Genomic DNA, 25,671 nt, shown 5'->3' on the forward strand with positions numbered 1-25,671 from the left:
TTAATTTTCTAGGCCCAAGTACTTTCAAATCTATATGGATTCATCACCAGGGATTCAAACTGATTCTGGACAATTTTTAGAATTTCTTTTTTTTTTAAATAAATATGTATATATTTTATTATTAATTCATTGATTAACAAAATATGTTAAATTATTTTTATCACTTTGCAAGCATTTTAGGACGTTATTACTCTTAATAAACTTTATTTTATTGATAGTTGTTTTTGAAATTTTAATTAACAATTCTTCTAATATTTTGAGTTTATGGTTATTAGTCGTGTGTTCAAGTATTGTCTACAAAAGTTTTTTTTTCTAAATTGGAGCCATGGACAGGAAGTTGATTAATCAGGTGTTTATAAAGGGGGATATCACCTGATAATGATTTTGAAAAGTTATTTGGGAAATAATCACTACCCCCTTAAAATTAATCCCCAGTACCGTACATAAAATAATGTTGACTTGTATCACAGAAGTTCCATTTTATGATCATTATGGTACAAAAAGATGCAGTTGCCATGTGCTCTGTGCTAGGAGCCACTTCCTATAAATTATATACTACACACAATGCTTCAAGTAACCATATAAGTCTTATCATAAGTAATTCAGTAATTATAAAAGTTACATTCACACAAGAAACATGTATAAGTTGCCTCATACTGTTATCAATATAGAGATTATAAAATCAGAACATACCCTATAGAAGGTCATGTGAAATCTGGAAAAACGGATATTGCATAAAAACAAAACTACAAAAGAAATAAGCAGTATTCGTTTTCCATGGTTATGTAATGAAGAAAGCATTGAAATCAAAATGATTCATAATAAAGAAGGTTAGAAAGAAAAAATGCACAAGAAAAAAGTATAAAATTGAGGACGACTTCTTTACCTTATTAAGAATCTGCTTTACCATGGAAATATTGTTCTAGCTTTGTATTTCAAAAGTAATATCTTAAAGCAATTAGCAATTTTCAGACTTTATAAAATATATTTGGCACAGCGACAATTTAGTGTGTAGATAAAATGCAAGTATAAAAACAGGTTCAGGGAGAAACTAATTAAAAATAAATTAATTAATTAAAATAAATTAATTAATTAATTAATTAAAAATAAATTAACTAATTAAAAATGAATGAATTAATTAAAAATAAATTAATTAATTAAAAATAAATTAACTAATTAAAAATGAATGAATTAATTAAAAATAAATTAATTAATTAAAAATAAATTAATTAATTAAAATAAAAAGCAATATTGAAACACTTGACGTGCAATGACCAGGAAATGTTTATCAAAATGTATGGAAAATGCTAAACAATTTTATTTTTTTTTTGTTAAATTTTATAAAAAATGATTGATAACAAAATAACATTCTGCATAGACTGTTTTCTAGAAATGTATCATCATCATCATCATCATCATATTATTGTCATTATAAAAAAAACAAGTGCACATATTAAGCTCTACTCATGTAAATTGCAGTTATACTAAATTATAATAGATTTGATTTATCACAATATTTTGAGGGTTATTTAATGCCAAAACTATACTTGTTGTAAACTGTTCATTTATTATTTTACTCCTGGCTATGGGTAGAGGTGGGAGCTTCATACTATTGTTAATAGAAATTTAAGTGAATGCCATTTTCTGGTGCAGCATCCATCCTCAACAGATTGAGCCAATTTCTGTCTCCAAGGAAGAAATTTCTGGAGAATATTAAATTCACAAAGAGTCTCAGTCATAGGAGATAATTTTGATATTAGTTTTTCGCATCTTCTCACCTACAATTCTTGATATTCACCCATCACTTAATTTTAATGTCAACATGATTATGATGTATATTTGAATTCTGTTTAGCCAATTCCATAGTCTACATCTATATCCATTACACCACTCAAGTTCTCCATAACAATGTGATAATATTTTTACCTTTTACAAATGTACATAGATAATAAGTATACAAGACTTTTTAGCCTGTTAAGGATGGACCAAAATTCTAGTCCGTTGACTTAAAACGAGTGCTTTATGCCAAATTGCTGGTTGAATATAGTAAAATTTGTGCTCATTTTTGCTGTTAATATTAGTCCCTATTAATTCCTAACTATGCATTGAATGAATACCATAACACTTTGTTCAGTGCACCTTATCATAACAAAGGTCCATACAAAATTTCAGTCAGATCAGCCCAGTAATTTCCAAGAAAAAGTGGAATGGACAGACAAAGAGAAATATAATAGAGATATAGTCATAGTTTACATAGAGAGTAAAATTGATTTTATTCCCCTATATTTGTGCTCAATAGTTTTCATAACAAAACGCACAGCATAAATTTGTTCTGACAATTACATAAGACAAACATTGAATTTCTGATTGCATTTATTCAATTCAAGTCACATGAATCACTGCATCAATTTCATTTAAAGTATTTCTAACAAATCCGATTTTCTTTTTTTCTTTTTTCATTAAATTACCTTTCAAAACATTATTTAAAAACAGCTTTTACTTTTTTTTTTTTTTAACTAATCTCCAGCTATGGTAGAGTCTGTAATAATGTATTTTTGTTTCCACTTGGCATAATCACAAGCTTGATCTAGATGAAGGTTGGTTTTACAAAGATCTTTGTGCAGGGTGTTTGCCTATCTTATAACCTTTCCTCTTGGTCATTTCTTGGCAATTTCTAATTTAAAAGTAAGTTTTGCAACAGGATTGTTGTCAACCCTCCGTACATATCCAGACCATCTGAGTCGCCATCCCCTCATTTTGCCTTTGATTGAAATCTTGGTAAAATATAAAAAAAAATTAGCCATTAAATTGAATAAACTAATAAATGTTTTTTATTCTTTTTTTTTTCAATTATTTTCTAATAAACATAAAACTATTGCTTATAGAGTGCAAAATGATACAATTTCAAATACTTATTAAAACAGCTCTCATATAATGTAAAAACATTTTCATAAAAAAAACACAAATATATGTTAGACCTACAAAGTTCATCTGAATTCATATATATTATTAACCTCCAAACTTATCTTTGAAACTTTTTGCCAAATTTTAAATGATCAACATCAAAATAAAGCTGGAGTTATTTTTTTTTTTTTAGGTAATTTCAACATGTTTCATTCAAGTTATTGGATTATAAAATTATATTATACAAATTCAGAAAATTGTTTTTAATTCAATAATAAAATGTAAACTGATGATAGAATTGTATGGAGACTAAATTATTTGGAGTGTTGCAAGATTATACTTGTTACTATGAAAACAGTTCATGTCGCAGATTATCCATGGAGGCAGAAGAAAGAGCAACCAGAAGCCACCAGATACAAGGCAGATACTCTTTAGATGTTCACATACTTACACTTGCCACAGAATCTCTAGTAGTTATAGATGTGCAAGTAAAAAAATATGTCATCCAAAGCACATGGATTTCTATCCAACCACAGTTGTAATGGCAGATCTAGCCCCTGCTGTTCCACAGATAACACATTCAGGGTAGCAGGTAATTTCATGAGCTGAGACAGTTTGGCAGGGTATGGTGCTTGGAGTGACACATGAAAAATTTATAGTATGTATGTGGACCAGGCATGGCTACATCTTCTGATATTCTCAGGATACAGCTGATGAGTCTTGTAAGATGCTACTACTACTACTACTACACAGACTCATACTCTGAAGCTGGTGGCTGGTCACCAGGATTTAGATGCTTATCACTGGAACTGGGAATGGCTGAATTATACCAAGTACTCAGCTGTTGAACAGCAGAGGTGAACCAGGTTGATGCAAGATGCACCGAACTTATTTTGAGCCGGCTCAACCCACTCCAGGTGAATGCTGTTCCAGTTACAGTAATAAAATCAACAATTGATCAACACTCATAATAGAACAAACACATAAGTCTTTAAAGAATTTACATTTTAATATATTAATCCTTCTTATTAATAACATCTCACAACATATTATCAATTGAAAATGCTATTATTACTTTTTTCTATTAAAAAATTATTAAAATGAACTTCTTAATATACTCAGTCATGGAGATGCAAGTGACTACATGAAGGTTAACTAATTTGCATATTCCTTTGAAAAAGGAGTATTCATTAATTATTTATTTTTTATGGTTTCTTATTAGATGATTGGTTTCAGTTCACTATTACGCTGAATTTTATTTATGCATAGTTTATATATCCTGCAAACTTGTGTAGAAGTTATGAAAACGTTCTAGCAGATGGAAATATTTATGTATATGTCTATCTATATAAGTGACTGTGTGTCTGTGAAAAGTCTCTACCAAACTCCTCTCTGAATATTTGGTATACAGACTTGAAATTTGATACATAGGACATCTGGACTTGTAGCAATGGTATGAAAGAGATAAATCCTAAGGTTCTGGTTTCGATTCCAGTGGATAGTACCAAAGTCATTTTTTGACTTTTGACATCATTACTATATATCTTGGTAATAATCAATGCAGAATTGGCTTAAGAAATCTGCATAAATTAAAATATAATATTTATACATATTTTATGACTGGACAATGCCGGACAGCTTGCTAGTTTATTATATAAATGGTAGTTTTGTGTTTGTGTGTGTGTGTCTGTCTGCAAAGTCAAAAACTACAAAACAAATATGCACAAAGTTTGTATATTCTAGATCAGTGTTGCCCTGGATGAATATCTAAAATTTAGAAAAACATATTCATTCTCTGAGGGTCAACTGAGCCAGGTTTTGTCAGGGGGGGGGGGGCAGTGTTATTATGTATTAATTAGGAAATAAAATGCTGATTAATTCCATGAGGAATCTATTATATAAATGAGGATTGTCTGTGCATGTGTGTGTACAACTAGAGATGAATGGGTTGGGCAGAGGATAAAGAGGGAGTTGAGAAAAAGAGAGATGAATAGTAGATTTTAATAGAAATTAGTTTACACTTTTGCCCTAGGCAACACCAGGTAGCCGTGTTAGTTTTTCATGAAAATCTTTTCTTTACCCAAGAATACCCATATACAGTTTAATATATATATAGCTTCAGACTTTTGCAGTTTTTCTAATAAATTCAAAATTTAAACATTTAATTCCAGCTTAAAATTTGCCGATGATATTAAGGTTTATCTGATTTGCATAATTGCTTCAGATGAATTAGAGAAAGATGAACATCATTTTAAGAACATTACTTTTTTTTCGTGGGGGTCTTATCCTATTTTCACTTCCTCTGTTATCCTCATCTTGGTTATTAAAAACACAAGCAACCAACTAGACTAATGATCTCCACATTTGGCAAAGCATCAACAGAAAAGGAAACTAATTAAGAAAAAGATTCTATGATTCTATCATCTGACGAGGAAACAGATTGACAAAACATTTGTGACTTCATAATTGCACTATTGAAACGTCCAATAAGAATATGTGTTTGGAGAGGAGAGTTTGAAATGAGACAACCATTTCAATTTAATTTTTGTAAAACTGAAGATGATTCTTTAGAGTGTCTAACATAAGTAGAGGAAAACAGTTTCAAGTTTAATAATGAAAATTTAGACAAATTAAAAATTGAGTTCTACAGGAGATCAAAAAACATATGCCAAAAGTACCAAATAAACATTTTTCTCTGGTTTTCCTGTGTGGGAATGAGGAAGCAAGTATGAATAGGTTGTTTCCGTTGTTTTGTTTCAATCATTTGCAGCTTATTTAATTTCAAATCCAGTCATTTTAGTAAAAGTTTTTATGCTTCAAATATTTATTTAATGGTTAGTTGTACATCGTCTTTATATTTTTTTATTTTTATTTTATCGAGTTTTAAAAAATGTCCTCGTTTCGAGTTTGTTTGTCTTTCTCTAAAGCGAAACTAATCGATGCAAACACAAGCGCTTCCTGGCCTTCCGGGCCAGGACGTTTTGAAGTCAATTAGGTTTGATCAATGTGGGGGGAACTCTTCATATCAGACAATTGCTATTTATTTGGACACTGCCAGAGTTCCCCCTTTTTGGAGGGAGCTGGTTTTCCCCAACATTGTGAGGAACAAATAAATAAAACGGCAGAAAGTGGCACGCTTAACTGGCTTCCGGCCAGCTATAAAAACAATGATCATTTCTGCACGTGCGTGATTCTTAACTTAATTACCAACTCATTGATTTCACGATGCGCGATGGTGTAATGGTTAATGAGAAGGACTAATCATCCCACCTCTCTCTCTAGCTTTTTTATTTTTTTACTTCGTCTTTTGTCACTCGACCAAAAGTTAATTACTAAATCTTTTTTTCATGTTCTTTTCCTCCTTCGTGGTACAGCTTTGAGCCTTTTTTTTTAACACCTACAAACACCCAGGCAACGCCAGACACCCCTGCTAGTCTATTATATAAAGGGCAAAATGGGCGCAAGCATTTGTGTATGTTCACAAAAGGCTTTTTTCAAATCGGTTTCTCACGTCAGTTAAATTTTGCGAGAAGTTTTTGCATACTTCCCAGATCGTAATATCTCGCATTCGCAAACAGACATCGTCTCTATCTTGTTTTTGACCGAGTTAAACAAAATTCCCACCGTGCCGTCATCTCCAGTGTTTGCTTGTCTTTTTCATATAAATAAAGCGTCAGATTTTCTTTCACTTTCTTTTCCGCCTTCATGTCATGGGTTCGAGACTCCCTGCCTACTACCACTTATTTATTTTTTTTCTCAACACACACCTTCAAACACCCAGGCAACACCGGGCACCCAGGCTAGTTTTATTTATAAACAGTATATACCTCTCTTTTGCATACAAATGGTTTACAGATTAATTTGTTTTGTAAACAGATGTTTTTTCAAATAGTTGGTAAATAATTTAAACTGAAAACTACTTGACCCCATAGCTGGTCAGAGGTGATTGAAGGAGTCACTTAAAGCTTACAAATTTGGGCTTCACCATTGAATGTTTAATATTATAGGTAGGATTTGACAACAGTTTTTATAAATGAAGCCTCGATTTAGAAAATAAAATTAAAAAAATAAAAATTGAAAAAGTTGAATTTGTTATGATTTCAAAATGATCACATCAAGAAAAAAAAAATCTTTCAGTATATTTTCTCATTGGTGAGATTTATCTCCTATATAATAAAATGATTGCAGAAATTCCCCTCTGGACCAAAGTATCGTAGGTTTGCAACAACAGATGTCAATAAAAAATTCAATACTTGTAGCCTAATAGCTTTCGAACACCATTTTAGACACATTCAGTCGCGATACTAAAATGCTACATTGCATTCAATGAGCAACACCATCACAATCGCAACATCTTTAGAAGAAAGAGTCCCTACTTTTCTCTCTAAGTATTTAGTCATAACACCGCCACTAGTTGTCACCGGGACCAATTCTATATTTTTCACAGATACTGTGATTACACCCATCGTAATTGGCTCATAGACACAGACATAACACAATCTTTCCAATTTCCGATTCATAAATAATAACGGCGCCCTGGCCAAAGTTTGTCCATTCTGATTGGCTGAGAGCTGAAAATTCTCATATTCCATAATTCGATTCTTATAAATAAACAAATAGATATTAAAATTAAAATATGACGTCACTAAGAGACATGTTTTTTTGCACGGCATCAAGTTCATTATATGCTTAGATTATTACAGTCATGTTTGTGCATGTGCATACAATACAAATCATTCTAATACTTGCTTTAACCAAACTGAGCCACAGCAACACATGGCTGGGTGCAGCTATTTAAATATAAAATCTTAACATTCGAACAGCAGTCATTGGAAAAAAAGGAACTAAAATAAAAATAAGCTAAAATTATTTTTATTTTTCATTAAATAATTCGTAGATGTTAATAATAAAAATGGTGCGTATGCACTTATGTTACCGTGTTATTTTTTAATATCGTATTTACAAGTTATTACAGTCGTGTGTGTGTGTGTGATACAAATCACTATTAATTGGTTTAAACAAACTGTGCCATAGCAATGCATAGTCAGGTACAGCTAGTTTCAAATATTTTACAATTTTTATTAAAGACAAACCAATATTTTAAGCTTACGAAATTTAGATTATTTCTAACTTAACACTGAATACTATATCTAAGAAACTAGAACACCCGTCCCAGTATAGGTAAAATTAATTTCCAAAACATAATGGTTTTTATTTTACAGAGATTAAAACCAAGATATAATAATATTAATCCTTATGATTTTTAGCAAAATCCATTGCATGATTTGGACTCTAGGAAATTTAAGTCTTAATCTTGAACGGTCTCAAAAAACGAAAGAAAGAGAACCCTGCTTAACTGATGTATAATGACTATATATTAAATTCAATGCTAATATATTTAAATTTTCAAATGTGAGGTTGTGTTTGTATTATGCCCTTAAACCCCTGTAAAATATTCCAAAGAAACTGAAATTTGGGGAACATTTATTGATTGATGTCTAATATGTATTGTTTAAATTTTTAAAAAATTGGAGATATTTGAATTTTCACAAAGTGTTTCAACCCATCTTCACTCTATTTGCATTAAGTTAATTTAAACGAAATATAGTCTACATTACACGGTTTACTCCCAGTAGGTGGGTTTCCAAATTCATAATGATCGGTTAATTAGTTTACAAGTAAATCTTGTACATATAACCATAGCTAACTTTACATAAATAAGAGATTGCTAAATATTACAATGACTGTGTCTAAAATGTGAAAAATATCAAAGTGAAATGTGTTAAAAATGTCACTATGTGTGTTGATTGAAAGACAAATTGAAAAAAAGGATATTTCATTAACAAATTTATTAAATCAGGGTATTGGTTAATTATTTTTTTTTTACAAGCGAGTAAACAAGAGGTCATTTCATGATTATTTAAAATCAAACCAGCCTTTAAAGTTTGGAAAGAAAATTGAACACTTTAACTGCATAGTTATCCGGCCTTCATGCTAGAATCTAAGTCTAGTACATGGATATTTTAAGTAGTCCATAGAGGAAATGTGATTTTGTAGTGATTACTGAAATGAAAGAGATTGACAGGAAGAATGCTTGGAGAAATGGGTTAAAATATATCTAGCTAAGAGTAGGATAAATAGAGGATGACCACAGGCTTCACCTCCACATTTTTAGAGTCTTCAACTTAATTTGTAAATAGAATACAGTTTGTTTGTTTTTTTTATCTACAAATAAATTATTCAAGGTGCAGAATCTATTGTTACTTCCAAGATTTCAGATGTACTTATTTATTTTTCCACAAGGGCAGAGTTAGACACAACATCAGTTTTTAATGTCTATTTTCATGTCTAGTTACCACAAAAGAGATACTCCAAATAATGGGAAAAAATTAAAATTGACTTAGTAGAGAAAAATTTTTCTTGCACTAACTATGCACAGGAGAGAAAGAAATCTGTAGTATTGGAACAACTACTACACTTTGTTCATAGCAAAAACATAAAGAAAGAATGCCTTTGTATGAGAAAATTACAAACTTCTATTGTAATGTTTATCTGCTATAACACACAACCTAAATGATTTTCTTTCATATGATTAAAACTTTCACTCTAATAAATCAATATATTGACATTATAATAGGAACTGTCTTCCATTAAAAGTAGTAACAAATATTTAAAATGCTGACATACGTTACAAAATGGTTTTAAAACTGACATGGATAATGTCATTATTTTCAAATGTGTATAAATTATTATGTATAATGTCATTATTTCCAAATGTGTATAAATTATTATGTATAATGTCATTATTTCCAAATGTGTATAAATTATAATGTATAATGTCATTATTTTCAAATGTGTATAAATTATTATGTATAATGTCATTATTTCCAAATGTGTATAAATTATAATGTATAATGTCATTATTTTCAAATGTGTATAAATTATTATGTATAATGTCATTATTTTCAAATGTGTATAAATTATTATGTATAATGTCATTATTTCCAAATGTGTATAATTTATAATGTATAATGTCATTATTTTCAAATGTGTATAATTTATAATGTATAATGTCATTATTTTCAAATGTGTATAAATTATTATGTATAATGTCATTATTTCCAAATGTGTATAAATTATAATGTATAATGTCATTATTTTCAAATGTGTATAAATTATTATGTATAATGTCATTATTTTCAAATGTGTATAAATTATTATGTATAATGTCATTATTTCCAAATGTGTATAAATTATAATGTATAATGTCATTATTTTCAAATGTGTATAAATTATTATGTATAATGTCATTATTTCCAAATGTGTATAAATTATTATGTATAAAGATGTACTGTAATTCCAAATGTGTATAAACTGATATTATTTGAAAGTTTTCCAAAACTGTTTTATTTTTTAGAAATAACCGATTATTATTCAAAGATAATTATTCCATTTCATGATTCTTCCCACATTTTATTGACATCAATAGATTTGGACCAAAAGTACAATTAATATTTTTGCAATTTTTGGCGTTTTTCCTACAATAAATTTTCATAAATTTTAAACCACTTTATGCTTTCATTTTTTAACTGCAATTTCAATAGATGCATGACTACAAGTACTTAATGCAGTTATCAAACACACATATCCTTTAAGCTTTCATTATTTGGAAAAAAGAAAAGAAAAAGCCAATCCAATGTGCATTATTTAGATTATTCAAACTACCATTCTCATTGTGATTGTTATTCAATGTACCTCCTTGCCAGGATGTTAAACACAAGGTCAAGTGTAAGTTTAATGAATGTATTTCTGTGGAGGGAACTGGGTTTGAAGTGTGTATCATTAACAATTTCCACCTTCAACATTTTTTTAAACTCAACAACCTAAGGGTCAAATTTGGAAGCCTGTACAGAATTATGAACTGAAGTCTTTGTTTAATACATGGAGGTACATTGTTCTCGTTCTGTCAGACATAAAGCGTTATGTTATTCTTAATTATTATTGCTAATAATTCCAGAAGTTGGTCACTTACAACAGATTTCTTTCATCTGTTACACATGCACATGTAGATAATTCTAGAATTTGAAGAGTTTATAAGATATACTTCGGGTTAAGATCCAGGAATCAGCAGCTATAATCTTTAAGTTTAAGAGATTTGGCTCCAATTCTATATATTATTTATAATTGAAAGATTGTCTATAGTTTTTCATGACCAAACAATATTTTTTTCAAGGATTAATTCCTATTTTAATCATGTAAATTCTTTTGAGTTGAGAACAAGCAGTGTCAAAGTTGTGTTTGTATTTTTTTCATGATGAAACGTTCACTTATTCCCCTGCAGCACTTTTCATTCCTTTCTCCGATCATAAACTCACATATGAAAAGTAAAACAACATCCAAAATGAACAAACACAAAAATTCCAGAATTCTGCACTAACTCTTTCCAACGTAAACTGTCGTCTCTGCTCTTTTTTGCCTGTCTCAAACTTGAGTCCTTTTTCTCACTAATTTCTCTCTTTAATCGACCACATATTGCCTTATATGCAAATTACTGGCACCTGCATTACTATTTAAAAAAAAATAGAAAAACAAAAAGAACATGTACAAAATTATGTATTTTTTCTTCTTTCCTCCCCAATCCTGACAGGCCAAACATAAGCACAGTCACTTGTGCAAATAATACCTTCTATTACATCCCCTCCTGATATCATTATGTGATAGCCTTCGACAGGTATTTCTATGTAAGGTAGTGGGGGGAACGGGTTAGCTTCTTTGTTTCCATTGTTCACATCCTTGTCACCACCACTGACATCACCACCTGCCAATTCCATCATTGTCTCTTCTGGTTACGTAGACAGCATTCCTGAGCTTATCCTAAAACATATTAGAGGGTTCAGGTCATCTTTGAATGGTAGGTTATCTTCCTCATCATCCTCCGCATTGAAAGATGCACAACGGGGGAGGGGGGGACACCATCAACCAACATAGTCTGAGGACTTATGTCTTCTATTTTTCCACTGCCAAATCTGATGGTGCACCAGGTATTCATGTGTTTTACCCAAACACTTCCTCCCACTTTACACGGAGTGTCAACAATTATAACCAGTAATGGTACAACATTTATCCTTCTTATACGCTGTTCATAACGGTAAATCCCTTGCCTGGTGCATTTGAAAGTGTTGCGTTGTCTTTGTGGTGTCACATATCAGTATACAGCTCCTGACATTGAATACTGCATCATGGCTGCAATTCTTTTGATAGTGCGGTGACACTGCTCAGCTATACTATTACCTTCTGGAAAATATGCCCATTGGTAGCACATTCTAACTCCCCATTGATTTGTGAATGTTTGAAATTCTTGACATTGAAATGTACAGACAAGATTTCAAATGGGGGACCACGTCAAAAAAGACAGATATTAATTGAAATATAATGCTAAATGGATCCTGTCGTGTCAACAGATGTTATAGTGTGAAACATGTTGGGCCACAATCTGGGAGGGTCAAGAAATGTTTGCCATCATAGTTGTCTTTCACATCAAGCTTCCCTTTTTGCCATCGGACTGGTACTGGATCCATTCGTTCACATGAGCATATGGCTGCCTTGATCAATGCCTTCATAGTTGCAGGACACAATTTTTGGACAAAATACATGGTTCGATGAATTCCATGATGTCCACTTTTCTGATACATTTCACGGATTTGCTCTGGTCTGTTAAGATTGTATCAGTTGTGGAGGATTAGATCCCTGCCTCATTATATCAATCCATCTTTTTGGCACTCGAGTTAACTTATCAGCCAAATTCTGCTCTGATGGAACTAAGGTAATATTAACTTGCAAGCTGTATTCATCAACTAGATGCTTTACTATCGCTAGTCTTGTTCGTATCTGCATTTTACTTGTGCCTTCTCTTGTCAGGGTGTTAAAGGCATAATGAGCCAATGTGGAGATACACAACCTTGGCCTGTCACTGCAGTGCAAGATTAAGGCTTTTTAGCCATGTCCAAATACATACCATTCACCTTGGGTATTTCTACATACTCTTGTCAATGTTTTGGCTATCATTTACATGAGAGAATCATCATCTACCTTATCGTCCCACCTTTTATTACCGTAGCAGCTCGTCTTTTTAGTACTCCTGTTGCTGCTCGGAATCATCCACAGACAGGTAAATGTCCTACTAATTTACTGCAAATAGACAATGTGATGCGTTATGTGAAGACACTAGGTAACTCTGGAATTAGGCTCCCTCACTTCCATTTTAAAGTGTTACACTCCTCCCAGACCTCAAGGCCAAACACTTGCACCCCATCCTTTAAGTGCTTAGAGTCCTTGCTTGCTAAACCGAAGGATTCTAGTTTCATTTGAACTGTATCTGCCAACATTATATCTTCATTGACGTATACGTCATCAATGTAAGCTGAAGTAGCTTTCATTGTGGACTCATCTTGCATTAAAACAGTTTTAATGACAGCTGTCATTATTAAGGGTTTTAATGACATTAATGTCATTATTAAGGGTTTTAATGACATTAATGTCATTATTAAGGGTTTTAATGACATTAATGACATTATTAAGGGTTTTAATGACATTAATGACATTATTAAGGGTTTTAATGACATTAATGTCATTATTAAGGGTTTTAATGACATTAATGTCATTATTAAGGGTTTTAATGACATTAATGACATTATTAAGGGTTTTAATGACATTAATGTCATTATTAAGGGTTTTAATGACATTAATGACATTATTAAGGGTTTTAATGACATTAATGTCATTATTAAGGGTTTTAATGACATTAATGACATTATTAAGGGTTTTAATGACATTAATGTCATTATTAAGGGTTTTAATGACATTAATGACATTATTAAGGGTGCTACATTTAAGTCAAAGCCTAAGCAATATTTTTCTCCTTTGACCATTACTGTCTGAAATGGCCACAGAAACTCATGGACCTATATCTGCAGGTAGGCTCTCTTTAAATCCAGCAATGCTACAGTAATCCTCTTCTGAAGCCACTCCTGCAGTTTAGCCATGCACACAGCAGCATTTGTGATGAAAGCATCAACATGTTGATTTAATTCTCGGTAATTCAGTAAAGGTTGCACTTTGTCTTTAGTAGGTTGCTCAATAGCCTTGAATGGGATTAATCGTTTGGCGGTTGCAGACATTCCTGTGGGTATAGTATTAACCAACCGTTACCAATCCACATCTGAAGTTCTTTGTATGCATCTGAATTTTTAATAGAAACAGCATACTCTGGAATCGTATTGCACAGCTGATCTGGTGCTTCGCTCATGGCCCATTTCCACCTCACAGTCCAGACCCTTTCTTTGTCATCAAACATAACCTAGAAGTCCTTTTCCTCAATAGAAATAGTTGTCCAGACTTTTTTTCCATTTATCAAGCGTCACACTTCTAGTCGCTGTGAACATAACACCCCCTAAAGCTCTTATTGCATCAATTCCAATTAATATGTCCTAGCCAAGAGGTTTTTCCTGCATCATCAGAATGTCAACTTCAGCTGTGTCACCATTCTCAGTACAAATCATGACAGTCCCTACATCACAGAGATAAGCTATTGATGATCATAACATTTACTCACTGCTTCCTCCATATCTGACAGCAATATACAATAACTAGAGATTGGGAACATCCCGTGTGTGCAAGTGCAGAACACTGCACATCATTAATTTTGATGTCAATGATAGGCAATTCTGCGTTCATTGTTTGGTAAGGGTGGCGACGATACTATGTCTCTGAATTTGTTTCCTAAAACAGTTGCAAGATATGTGACCCAGCTCATTGCAGCGATAAAATTGTTGTGTTTTTTTTTTGTGCTCATGAATAAATGTTCCTTTCTTTAACTCCGACACTCCTTAACAAAATGATTAAGACCCTCATATTTATAGCATACCGGGCTCTCGTACTTATTGCTAGCTGGGAAAGAATCCACAACATCAAAGTTGTGTTTGTGTTTCTCCCAAAATAAAACGTTCAATTATTCTCCTGCAGCACTCTTCTTTTCAGTCCCAACTGATCATAAACTCACACACAGAGAACGGATTAATATCCGAAGTAAACTAGGGTCATTTTCTCATTAAGTTGTATCTTTAATCGACCACGTGTCGCCTCATATGCAAATTACTAGCATCTGCGTTACTATTTAAAAAAAAAAAAAATCTATGTATAAAATTCTTTCTCCTTTTTTCTTCTTCCCTCCCTGATCCTGTCACCTGACAGGCCAAATTACAATAACATCATTGTGATATATATTATTGAGATTTTATTGGCATTCATGTTAATTTTATTTTTTAGTGCAAATAATCTCATCTTGCTTTACATGTGTTGGATAACTTTTAGAAAACTGAATTGACTTAAAAATTAATCTATCTTTAGTCTTTGCCTTTCTTTCAAATCCATCTTTATTTGCTTCCATATTTTCTTTGGTGTTTTTCTGCTACTGTTCTATATCTACTAACCCCAAAACTAATTGTGACAAGGTGAGCAAACTAACAAAGGCTCTTGTTCTGTTAACATCTCCCTATATTGTCTACATTTAATCTTCCTTTGATGTCATCATATCTAAGCCAGTCTTTAAAACTATCATTCTCATATCATTTATCTTCACGCATCACTTCTATACATCATCACACTGCACATACTTGATACTCTTCTCTTGATCGATACTGTTAACATTCTGTTGGTTAATAGTGGCAAAAGTTCTTTGAACTTACTTCATGCATTCCTCTTGAAAAAAATATTTTAAATAAATCATTCAATTTAAAAAAACAAAACTGATACATGATGACGGTAGTCCAAATTCTTGACTTCAACTCCTGAAATTTTTTAAATGTCCAACTCAGACATCTGATTGGCAAAGTGAACAAAATATAGAAGTGGATGTTCTAAGAGTTTTTTCCAATAAATTTGAGAGAAAAATGAAATAAGTCTGCTTCAGTTGTCATGTAGGAAAAAAATAAGACAGAAGAGGATACAATAGCCAAAGCACCTGTCCAATTTCGCTTTGAATTGCTGTGTGGTTGGTATATTTAATACATCTCCTGGAAGTCCATTCCAAAGGCCAGGAATCCTAGTTGAGAAAACAACTCTCAAGTACAATCAAAATTTGTGGTGAAACAGTTTCTAGGGATGCCTACGTAAACCTCTTCCTAATGCAGGGGAGAATAATAAGTACTGACGAAGATTGTAAACAAAATAAGATTAACATGTAAATCAAAATAAGATTAACATGTAAATCAAAATAAGATTAACATGTAAACATCCGTGCTCAAGGAAGAAACGGTTAAACTTCATTCTCAAGAATGTAGCTTTACCAAAGTCATGAATGCTAACTCCATCTAGCTATTTAGATCCATACTCATAACCTCAGAGAATTTTCTCATCAATTGTCATTATTTCAATCTTCTGTCAACTCAGAGAACTACACATTGCAATAAGCAAATGTATGTTTACATTTAACGAAATGAAAGTGGAAATGCAAATTGAAACCAAAAAAATATAATTTAACGTATAACAAATAGCTTTAAGACTAAATATCAGTCCAATATTTTAATTGGCCCATCAAAATGCAAAAATGTTTGTAGAAATGTAAGTAAACCTAAGAAACAATTATATTAGGAGTCACCAAAGTTTTCAAATTCTGACTTTTTAGAGCTATGCAGCCCCCCCCCCACCCAACAAAAAATGACCCGGATGTGCATTATACTATTTGGGTCATTAGCTGAAACTAGTTCTCCACCAAAACCTCATTCTTTCAATCATTTTATGAACACAAAGAAAAATCACCACACTATTTTCACACATTTCCATTTTTTTTTTACATTTTCCATAAGAGCTCTGTGAGCCGGATTAAAGACTTTGGTAGGCCAGATCTGGCCCACGGGCCGTAGTTTGGAAACCTTTGAATTATATAATTCTATACTATTTTACTCGAGTAGATAAGTGTATGTGGATAGGCTTATTTGGAATTTTAAGTGGATAAAAACAACATAGGTGCACTTGGAATATATGCATACCACCAAAGGTATGCATATATTCCAAGTGCACCTATGTTGTTTTTATCCACTTAAAATTCCAAATAAGCCTATTATAGTTATATTTTTTAAATCCGGGAAAAACTAAGTTTATGAGAATTAGTCAAACTGGTTTGTGCGATTATCTTATTTGATCAGATATGTTGCTTACTAAATTGACACTCCTCGCATTTTTTTTTTATAATGGAGACATTTTAATTTGGCTAGTTTTGAGTCACTTTCCTTCATATTTCAACAGACATGAAACAAAAATTATCAACTTAAATTACAAAGAAACTGAAGAAAAACAAAAGGCAATGAAAAGTAGAGTAAAAAAAAACAAGAGCCAATGTTTTTTCTTATAAAAACAGAACTTGGATTTTTGCTGAATGTCACTTCAGAATTGCTTAGGAATAAATACAGACACTCTGCATAAATCTGCTCCTCTTAGCTTTGAAACCATTTCCATTTTTGAAGTAATAAAATGTCAACACTAAATTCATGAATGATACAAACAATAGTTTTTGTAAGAATTGCTAATCACAAAAATCAGTCTAGGTTAGAGCTCAAACATAAATATAGTTAAATTCCCTTCAATCTTTGTGTTATTTTCATAAATTTCAATGTAATCAACAATCTTTTCTCTTTATAAATTTACAGTTTGTTCATGTTATTAATTTTTTAGGCTAAGTTAGTATTTTCTGAATGCAAAGAAAGTCCTATATTAAAAACAAGAACAACTTATCAAGATGCTGGTTTTAATATAAGGTTTTAAGGTACCTTTCACTTAAAAAAAAAAATCCAGGTAGTAATAAATTATTTCCATTTGTTTTTAAAATCAACCAAATCTGAGGTTTTTAATGATTTGCTATTAAAGGAAAGATCTAGCTTGATCATATTAAACTTGCATTGGATGTTGACATGAATTTTATATGAACAGAGTTTTGCTTCCATGTGATTCTTATGTGGAATTTTGCTAATGTTTAGACTGGTTTGATTTAAAAATTGAATCAAATGTGGAGCAATGGAATTTTGCTAATGTTTAGACTGGTTTGATTTAAAAATTGAATCAAATGTGGAGCAATGGAATTTTGCTAATGTTTAGACTGGTTTGATTTAAAAATTGAATCAAATGTGGAGCAATGGAATTTTGCGATGTTTAGATGGGTTTGATTTAAAAATTATTGTTTCTGTTCATTTACCACAAGAAGATTTTTTATTTGTTTGGCATCTTCATTTTTAGTTATATACACTGTAAACATTGTCATCTGAACCAATAACATATAAAACAACAAATTTTCTTATTTCCAATAAACTTTGAATAGTCATAATTAGGTGACTAATTGAGCAACAAAAATACCATCATCCAATATTGTTCATCTCTGTGCACACTGAATGGCATTAGTCTTGTGACGTCATCAATTAAAACAAAGATGAGGATAATCATGCACATTGAATCACTTTACAAAACGATGATGTCATCTAGCAAACCAGGAGGAGGAGGAAAAAGAACATCACTGAATATTTTACAAATGAAAACCGATCTGGCTTTTTGAACATTTTAAACCCACTTTTTATGCTTTAAATATTTGCCGATTTTGCAATAGAGTTTTCTCTTTTTTCAAGTTCTTTTTGTGTGTTTTGAAGCATGTGATCATACACCAGTTTCACACTTTCTTTTTATGCAACCCTTTGCATTATTGTTGTATTCTAATAAATCTTTCAAGCTGCACCAATTGGCCAGTAAAGGGTGGACAAGATAACGTTGCACCATGTGGTCCTTCTCTCTACATTCGCAGATTGTTGTGTCAGTTTCGGAGTCCCATCTGGTCATAGCAACTATAATCGCATATTCCTATTCTTACATGGTTGAGATTTTTCCTCACGGAGCAAGGTGCTTCTGAACAGAGGGAGAACCTCAAAAGAGGATTCCCATGTCAGTAAGAGCGGGGGGTTCTCTAACTGTCTGGTCCACACCTGTAGTGCTGGTGTGGATGTTGTTAGAGGTTCGACATGGCTGCGGAAGCTTGAAGATCAAGATAAAAGTGTTCATACTGCAATCCTAGTCAAGCAATACTTATAATCTGCAAATTCTACCAAACACTTTGGAGGAAGCAAAATATCAAAGTCCATAAGCTCAACAAATGTCAGACTTTTTTTAAAATATTCTGAGACGACACTCTTTTGCACTTTTAAATGATTGCTGTTGACTGGTTAATATGAGACAACACTCTGATTTTGATTAGTGGCAGAATAAAAAGTGCTACATCATATTGTGATTGTATGATACTCACTTCAGATTCAGTGATCAAATATCTCATTACATGTGGAGACTTGAATTACTTTTTCAATTGATAAAAATCTAAATCGTATGAAAACTTTTTTACAGCCAATTTTTGGTTATATTGAAGCGGTTGGCTCCGAAAATAGCTGCCAAATTTTATCTACTAGTTTTGTTTTCCAGGCGATGAGAAAGCAAACTAATCTACAGTATTCATTTTTTTGTCTGATTTTTGCCTTTCACATTTAATGGTAGCCATAATTGTAAATACTTGCAAATTGAGTGAAGAATTTAAATGTTTTCAATATATATATATATATATATATATATATATATATATATATGGCGGGGTACATCTGGGTCGATTCAATTGTATTATAGGGATCTTTGGAATATGTCACCTATTTTCACATGGCATTTGCTGAAATGCTGAATAAAAGTGACTCTTGGTTTGAAATATCTTGATGCATGTACATTGTAGACATTTTACTGATATGTTGCATTAAAATATCAAAGAAACTTTAGGAACTACTTTTTATTAAAAAATATTATCGCACAATGAAAATTATAGAAAATGACGGAGTAAAATTTTAATTAAAAATAAAACAAATTTATGTATAAGATCAACGATTTTACGCTAGAGTAACGCCATTTGTCATCTTTATTTTAAAAGAAAAGTTCGATTTATCTCCCTTAAAGACTACAAATATTAGCTAAAGAAAAAAATACTCGATCATTTTCCGTAATTTTCGATGTACGCTACCATTTTTCAATAACAAGTGTTTCCTAAAGTTTTTGCCATTTTATTTTTAACTGGCTTATTTCACTACCGTGTCTACATGAACAAGCATCGGCATTTTTTTATCATGAAATTAAATTGTAATTGGTATTTTTCAACACATAAATCTGATTATTCATAATTTTCTTTTTTACTAGTGCGTTCATTTTCGTCAATTAATTACAAATTGTTATATTATCAACAGGTTTTGACTTTACATTTGTTACATTTTGTTTGTAAAGAAAAGCAATGTTCAAAGTGTTTCCGTAATTTTTTTAAGAAGTGCAAGGACAAAAAATTTAACATGGTCATTAAGAATTAAAACATTTAATTGAAGTTAAATTTTTTCAACACTTTAAAAGGTTTATTAAAATTTTATTCCGGGACAGAATTGAAGGCCAACAATCAATTTTCCCCTTCATTAAGCCAAACAGTTTCATCATTATCCCAAATCACTCGTGTTGGTCAAGAATCCTAGGATATGGATTGAGACCGTAAATTCTACTTCATCTAATGTAACAGAGGTGGTGGCCCAGACTAAGTAATTAGAAAATCAGAAATGAATGAATTTGTTGGTTCAGTATTGCCTCTAAATTGTAGCTTTATATATATATATATATATATATATATATATATATATATTCAGGGTTGTAAATGATGCAAGAAACATAGGAACGATGTTGTTTTTAATGTATAAAATTTTATTTTGATATTTCGAGCAGTACTCCACTCTTTCTCCAAAAATATACCGAAAGGAGTAAATGTAAAATGTCCATGTTGATTACTTTTACTCATTTCACTGTATCTTTTGACAAAGAGCAGAGAACTGCTGGAAATATTGAAATAAAAAATTATGAATGAAAAACAGTTTTTATGTCACTTACACTACCTATAACCATAAAAATACTTCTCTGGAAGCATACGTGGAATAACACAATTCACACACACACACACACACACACACACACACACACACACACATATATTAAGTTGCAGCGTATAAGGGCTTGTTTTAATGTATTCTTACTGTTTTTTTTTTAATACGTACTTAAGTTGATATGGTTTGAAAGAATGTTTCTATTTACTAGCCCCCCCCCCCCACGAGGACGAATTTAGGTACAAGTTTGGTTTTGAATGTGGGAAAAATCCAGCTCTCGAAAATAGGTACTCTAGAATAGATGAAAAGAATGTCATCGAAGAATAAAAGGGAAATAATTTCACTTTCAGTTAATAATTTATCCTTATTGTTTGCTCATAAAATTATTAATTGAACTAAACTGTTATAAATTTATTTGGTTAAGATAATATCGTTTTAATCTTAAAGCTGAAAAATTCAAGAGAGGCGAATTAATCTACTATTCAAATATTTATTTAAATCAACAATACAATTTTAAATATTTCTAATTATATTTTAAATGAGTTTTTCTCCGAGCCTTTCATTCGGGCAACGTCGGGCAAATTACAGCTAATTAAATGATGAAAATAGGTTTGTCAGAAACTTCAGCTGTTATGCTTACCTAACTTTCCGCCTAAATATTGAAATGTTTAATTCACTCATCTGTCACACGAAAATGATTTGAGGTTTTGTTTTGGGGTTTTTTTTTTTTTGGTTTTTTTTTTTAGAATATACAATGGCCTTCGTAAAGAGACGAGAAAATGTGAAAACTAAATTATAATCAACGAGATATTAATAATGTAAAAGATATATACGTAGAGGCGCGCGGAATCTACAACAAAATAATAAATATGAGATTAGGAACCGAATATTCATTGGCTTTGTCGCTTCCTTTGAGAATCTTTAACTACTGTGCAATGAAATGGACTCTCCGGCTTATAGCACAAGTGTGGTGTGTTTCTGTTTGGTCAGAAGGCATTAATTCTTTCTTTTTCTTTTTTTTGGGGGGGGGGTACTGATCGCCAGAGGAAGTTCTATCGGGGAATACCGACAGGTTTACGGCACATTTTGCATCCGTCCAGAATGCCTCTAGGTGCTGGCAGGCTGGCTGGATTATCTCACAATAAACTGGCATTATGTTTAATTGTGCTAGGTGTGTGTAGCAGTCAGGTAAAAAAAGTGAAGAGAGAAATGGTTGACATATATATATATATATATATATATATATATATATATATATATATATATATATATATATGCATGCCTTTTAATGCATGAATTTTCAGTCGACAATCCCCCCCTCCTACAGTGATTATGTAATTGCTTTAAAAGAGAGCAAACAAAACGTCATCTTAGTTGTCGCGCGGTTTTATTTTGTTTTTATCTTTAGGCCAATTAAATAAGAATTAAATTAGGCACTGGTGCAGAAAACACGGACCGTGTTGAAATAACATTTAGAACCCCATTTTCAACAGAAAAGAGGGGCGTTTTGTAACTAATTTGTACTTTCATTTAACAATTTAATAAATAAAAGATACCGTAAAAATTAAAGTCAACTTGAAAATAGCACGGTTCTTATTCTGTAAAATCACGGAAAACTGAAATCTCCAATATTCATTATGGGAATAATATTCATAATTTCTTCTACGAATACGGAGTAAATCTCTTTTATATAAGTTTTTAATATAAAAACTTCTAAGAGCTGAAAATATCAGTATTCTATAACAATTTCCAAAATTAGAAATTACTTTTTACTCAAAATTACAGATTTATAGCCAATAATCTTCCAATAAAAACATAGCATGTACAATGGTAATGCCATTCACCCAAGAGTACCATTTCTAAAAATAATCTAGAAGGAAGAAATTTATATTTTTTACACTAAATAAGAAATGTCAAAATGCAAGAATTATCGGCGCCGCAAAAAGGAAATATTATTTCAGTAAAAACATAACATGGTTTTAGTTTAAGGTTGATGAGAGGCAGAAATAGCATTGATACTGTACAAGGTGAACGTCGAAATTTGCCTTAAATGCAGAAAATGTTGCAACGGCGAATGCAGTCTGAGTGTGCGCGTGTTTCAACGAGCACATGCGTCGGTGCCTACGTGACGACAAATTGAAAAAAGAGAGAAAGAAAGAGACAGGTGCGAGAAATTGACGATGACGACCACGACTTCAATTTGATTATTAGAATTTAACGGGGAGGGGGGGGGCGCTGTAAAAGATTTTTTTAATATGAGAAGATAACAAAACAGAAAGTAATCTAAGATCTTGAATCTTTACAAAATGAGATGAAAAACTAAGAATTAAAAATGTGACCAAATAATTTCTCGATCATCATATTGTTAAATTGGATAAAACTTTACACTCCATAATACAATAATTACAACTTTTTTTTTTAATAATTGTGACAATATGATGTCTATAATTTGAAATTCGTAATTTTTTACAATTTTATTATTATTATTATTTTTTTTTTTAATAAATGTAAAAAAATTTTCTAGGTGTTTAGATCATTGTTTACGTGTATATGAAAATCTATAATGATGCTTTTTTTTTTATATATCTTTGAAGCAGAACTTAAGAAATTATATAGCAATTCTAAGTCGGTAGCAGTAAGTCAATTTTGAAACGAAGGGACATTTTCTTTTAAGTTGCAGAAACTGAAAATTTGATCTCTTGCAGTAAAAAATTAGAAAGAAAAAAAAAATGACTTCTTTAACACCGATGTTTGCAAAGATTCGAATGAAATGATTAGTTTTAGAGAAGCAGCCTCGCTATTTGTACACCTTCGACTTTCTTCAATGGAAGAAGAAGAAAGCCGATGACGTCTTCTTTCATTTCTACGAATCAGACTTATTATTCGCATCAAAATTGAATTGAACAAAGAAAGTGATGAAAAACGAGGAGATTAAAACTAATAAAAAGATCGTTTAAAAAGATTGTGGTATTTGTTTTGTTGGCGATTTGGGATATGAAATAATTTTAAGTAAATAAGAGGGGGGGGGTAATAACAATAATGCGATATTTTTCAGATTATTAGAAACAAACTAAAATTTTCGAAAATGTGCTGTAATCGCGAAGACTGATTTAGAGACAAGTATTATATATATATATATATATATGTGTGTGTGTGTGTGTGTGTGTGTGTGTGTGTGTACAATATAACGTGGCGTAGAATGGGGACAAAAATATTTTGTTTAATATCTTTTCTTCTAATGCATAACGAGTGCATCTTGTGATCGGACCAAAAAAGGAGGATTGAAAAAGGTGGCATTTTTATTTATTTTCAACGTCATTTAATTTTTTTTTTTTTTTTTCATTTGATGAAACAACAGAAATAAAGAAAGAAATTAAAAGAAACGATGAATTTAAAAAAAACAAAAACAAAAAAAAACCGCATTTTAAAGATAAATTGATCACTATTACTGAATGTGAAGGCCGATTTTTTTTTTTTTTTTTACAGTTAAAATAAATAATACCAATTTACTTTTTACTTTATTTTTAAAAATAAATAAAGGATAAAAAGACTTACTTGAAGTTTTTAAGAAAACGTCACACACAAGAGATTCTGATTAAAAAATAGGATATGGGAAAAGTGTCTACTTTGAAAATATTTGATGTTGCCGGCTTATTGACTCGAGGCTTGCGATTGTAAATTCGCAAGATGTAAAAACAAATCGTGGACTATAATACCTCAAAAATTGGTGCAAGGTAGAATCAGAATTTGTTTTTATTAGAGATTGTTTTTGTTTGTTTTTTCTCTCACCGAACAACAAAACTTTGGCAAGCGGCAGCAGCTGCTGCGAGGAGCAGCTCCGACAGTAAAAAGTAAAATTTCCCTATTCGTTGTTGCAAGTTGCCTTCGCCTTCTTAATCTTCTCTTTCTTCTCCTCCTTCTTTTTTCTTCTTCATTTTCTCCTTCTTGCTGCTCCTGTTCTATTTGATGGTGATGATGATGGTGGTGATGATGATGACTAGGCGCACTCGGTTTTGTAGTAGTAACGGCTTCCACCAAATGTAGCAAAAGCAATTAGAAAACAAAGGTAGATATGATATTGAAAATTGTACAAACGAACGAAGATCATTTACAGAAGATTTGCTCAGAACAAAATATTTTATGTTGACAATATTGTATTTGTTATGACAAATTGAAAAATACTTAATTAAATTTAGTTAAAGTATTAAAGTTAAAATCACCATAATTAAGTTTATTACGCATAGTGTTATTTGTGCTCAGCGGTTTTTGTACTTATATGGTAGGTTAACGGGAGCTGAGACTAGAAATTTACATAATAAATAAACGAGATCATTAAAATTGGTAAAAGAAAAAAAGAAAAGAAAAGATCTCCCTGGGATCGTGTCCATTGTCCATAGTTGGATGCATAAATAGCGGATACGTGTCGTCGTGCAACGATGTTTTTAACGAACGAACATAAAAAAAAATCTTATTGTTTTTAATGAAAAGATCTGAGAAGTAGTAGTTTTTTAGCGATCTGGGGAGGGGGCAACGGCCCGGCAACGCAAATCACAAAAATATCTGATGCTTTTCTAGTAGTATAAAAAAAATATCTAAGTTGCATGATAATTTGCAATAGAAACAAGCAGAATATCCATCTTCAGAAGGGAGAGTTAAGGGGATGAAGTTCGCGGAACTACTGCCATTACTAACCAACAGAGCAGCAAAGCATTGCCACTGTTGATCAAGTGTTTCTACGAAGTATGAGGTATGAAGTAGAAACCTGACTAGCGAGGGTTGGGGACATGCG

General features: G+C 31.5%; 1 protein-coding gene across 1 annotated transcript in view; it reads right to left on the bottom strand.

Annotated features, from left to right (window-relative positions):
- Positions 1 to 25,339, bottom strand: part of LOC145286035 (acyl-CoA 6-desaturase-like) — a 150,572-nt gene extending 125,233 nt beyond the window's left edge. Inside the window, exon 1 of the mRNA XM_080134659.1 lies at positions 24,438 to 25,339. The gene's annotated coding sequence lies outside the window, so the exon portion shown is untranslated. The remainder of the gene's footprint in view (positions 1 to 24,437) is intronic.
- Between the last annotated feature and the right edge of the window lie 332 nt (positions 25,340 to 25,671).

The sequence above is a fragment of the Euprymna scolopes genome, chromosome 10 (assembly GCF_053919585.1).
Source record: "Euprymna scolopes isolate OS-2025 chromosome 10, ASM5391958v1, whole genome shotgun sequence".
NCBI lineage: Eukaryota > Metazoa > Mollusca > Cephalopoda > Sepiida > Sepiolidae > Euprymna > Euprymna scolopes.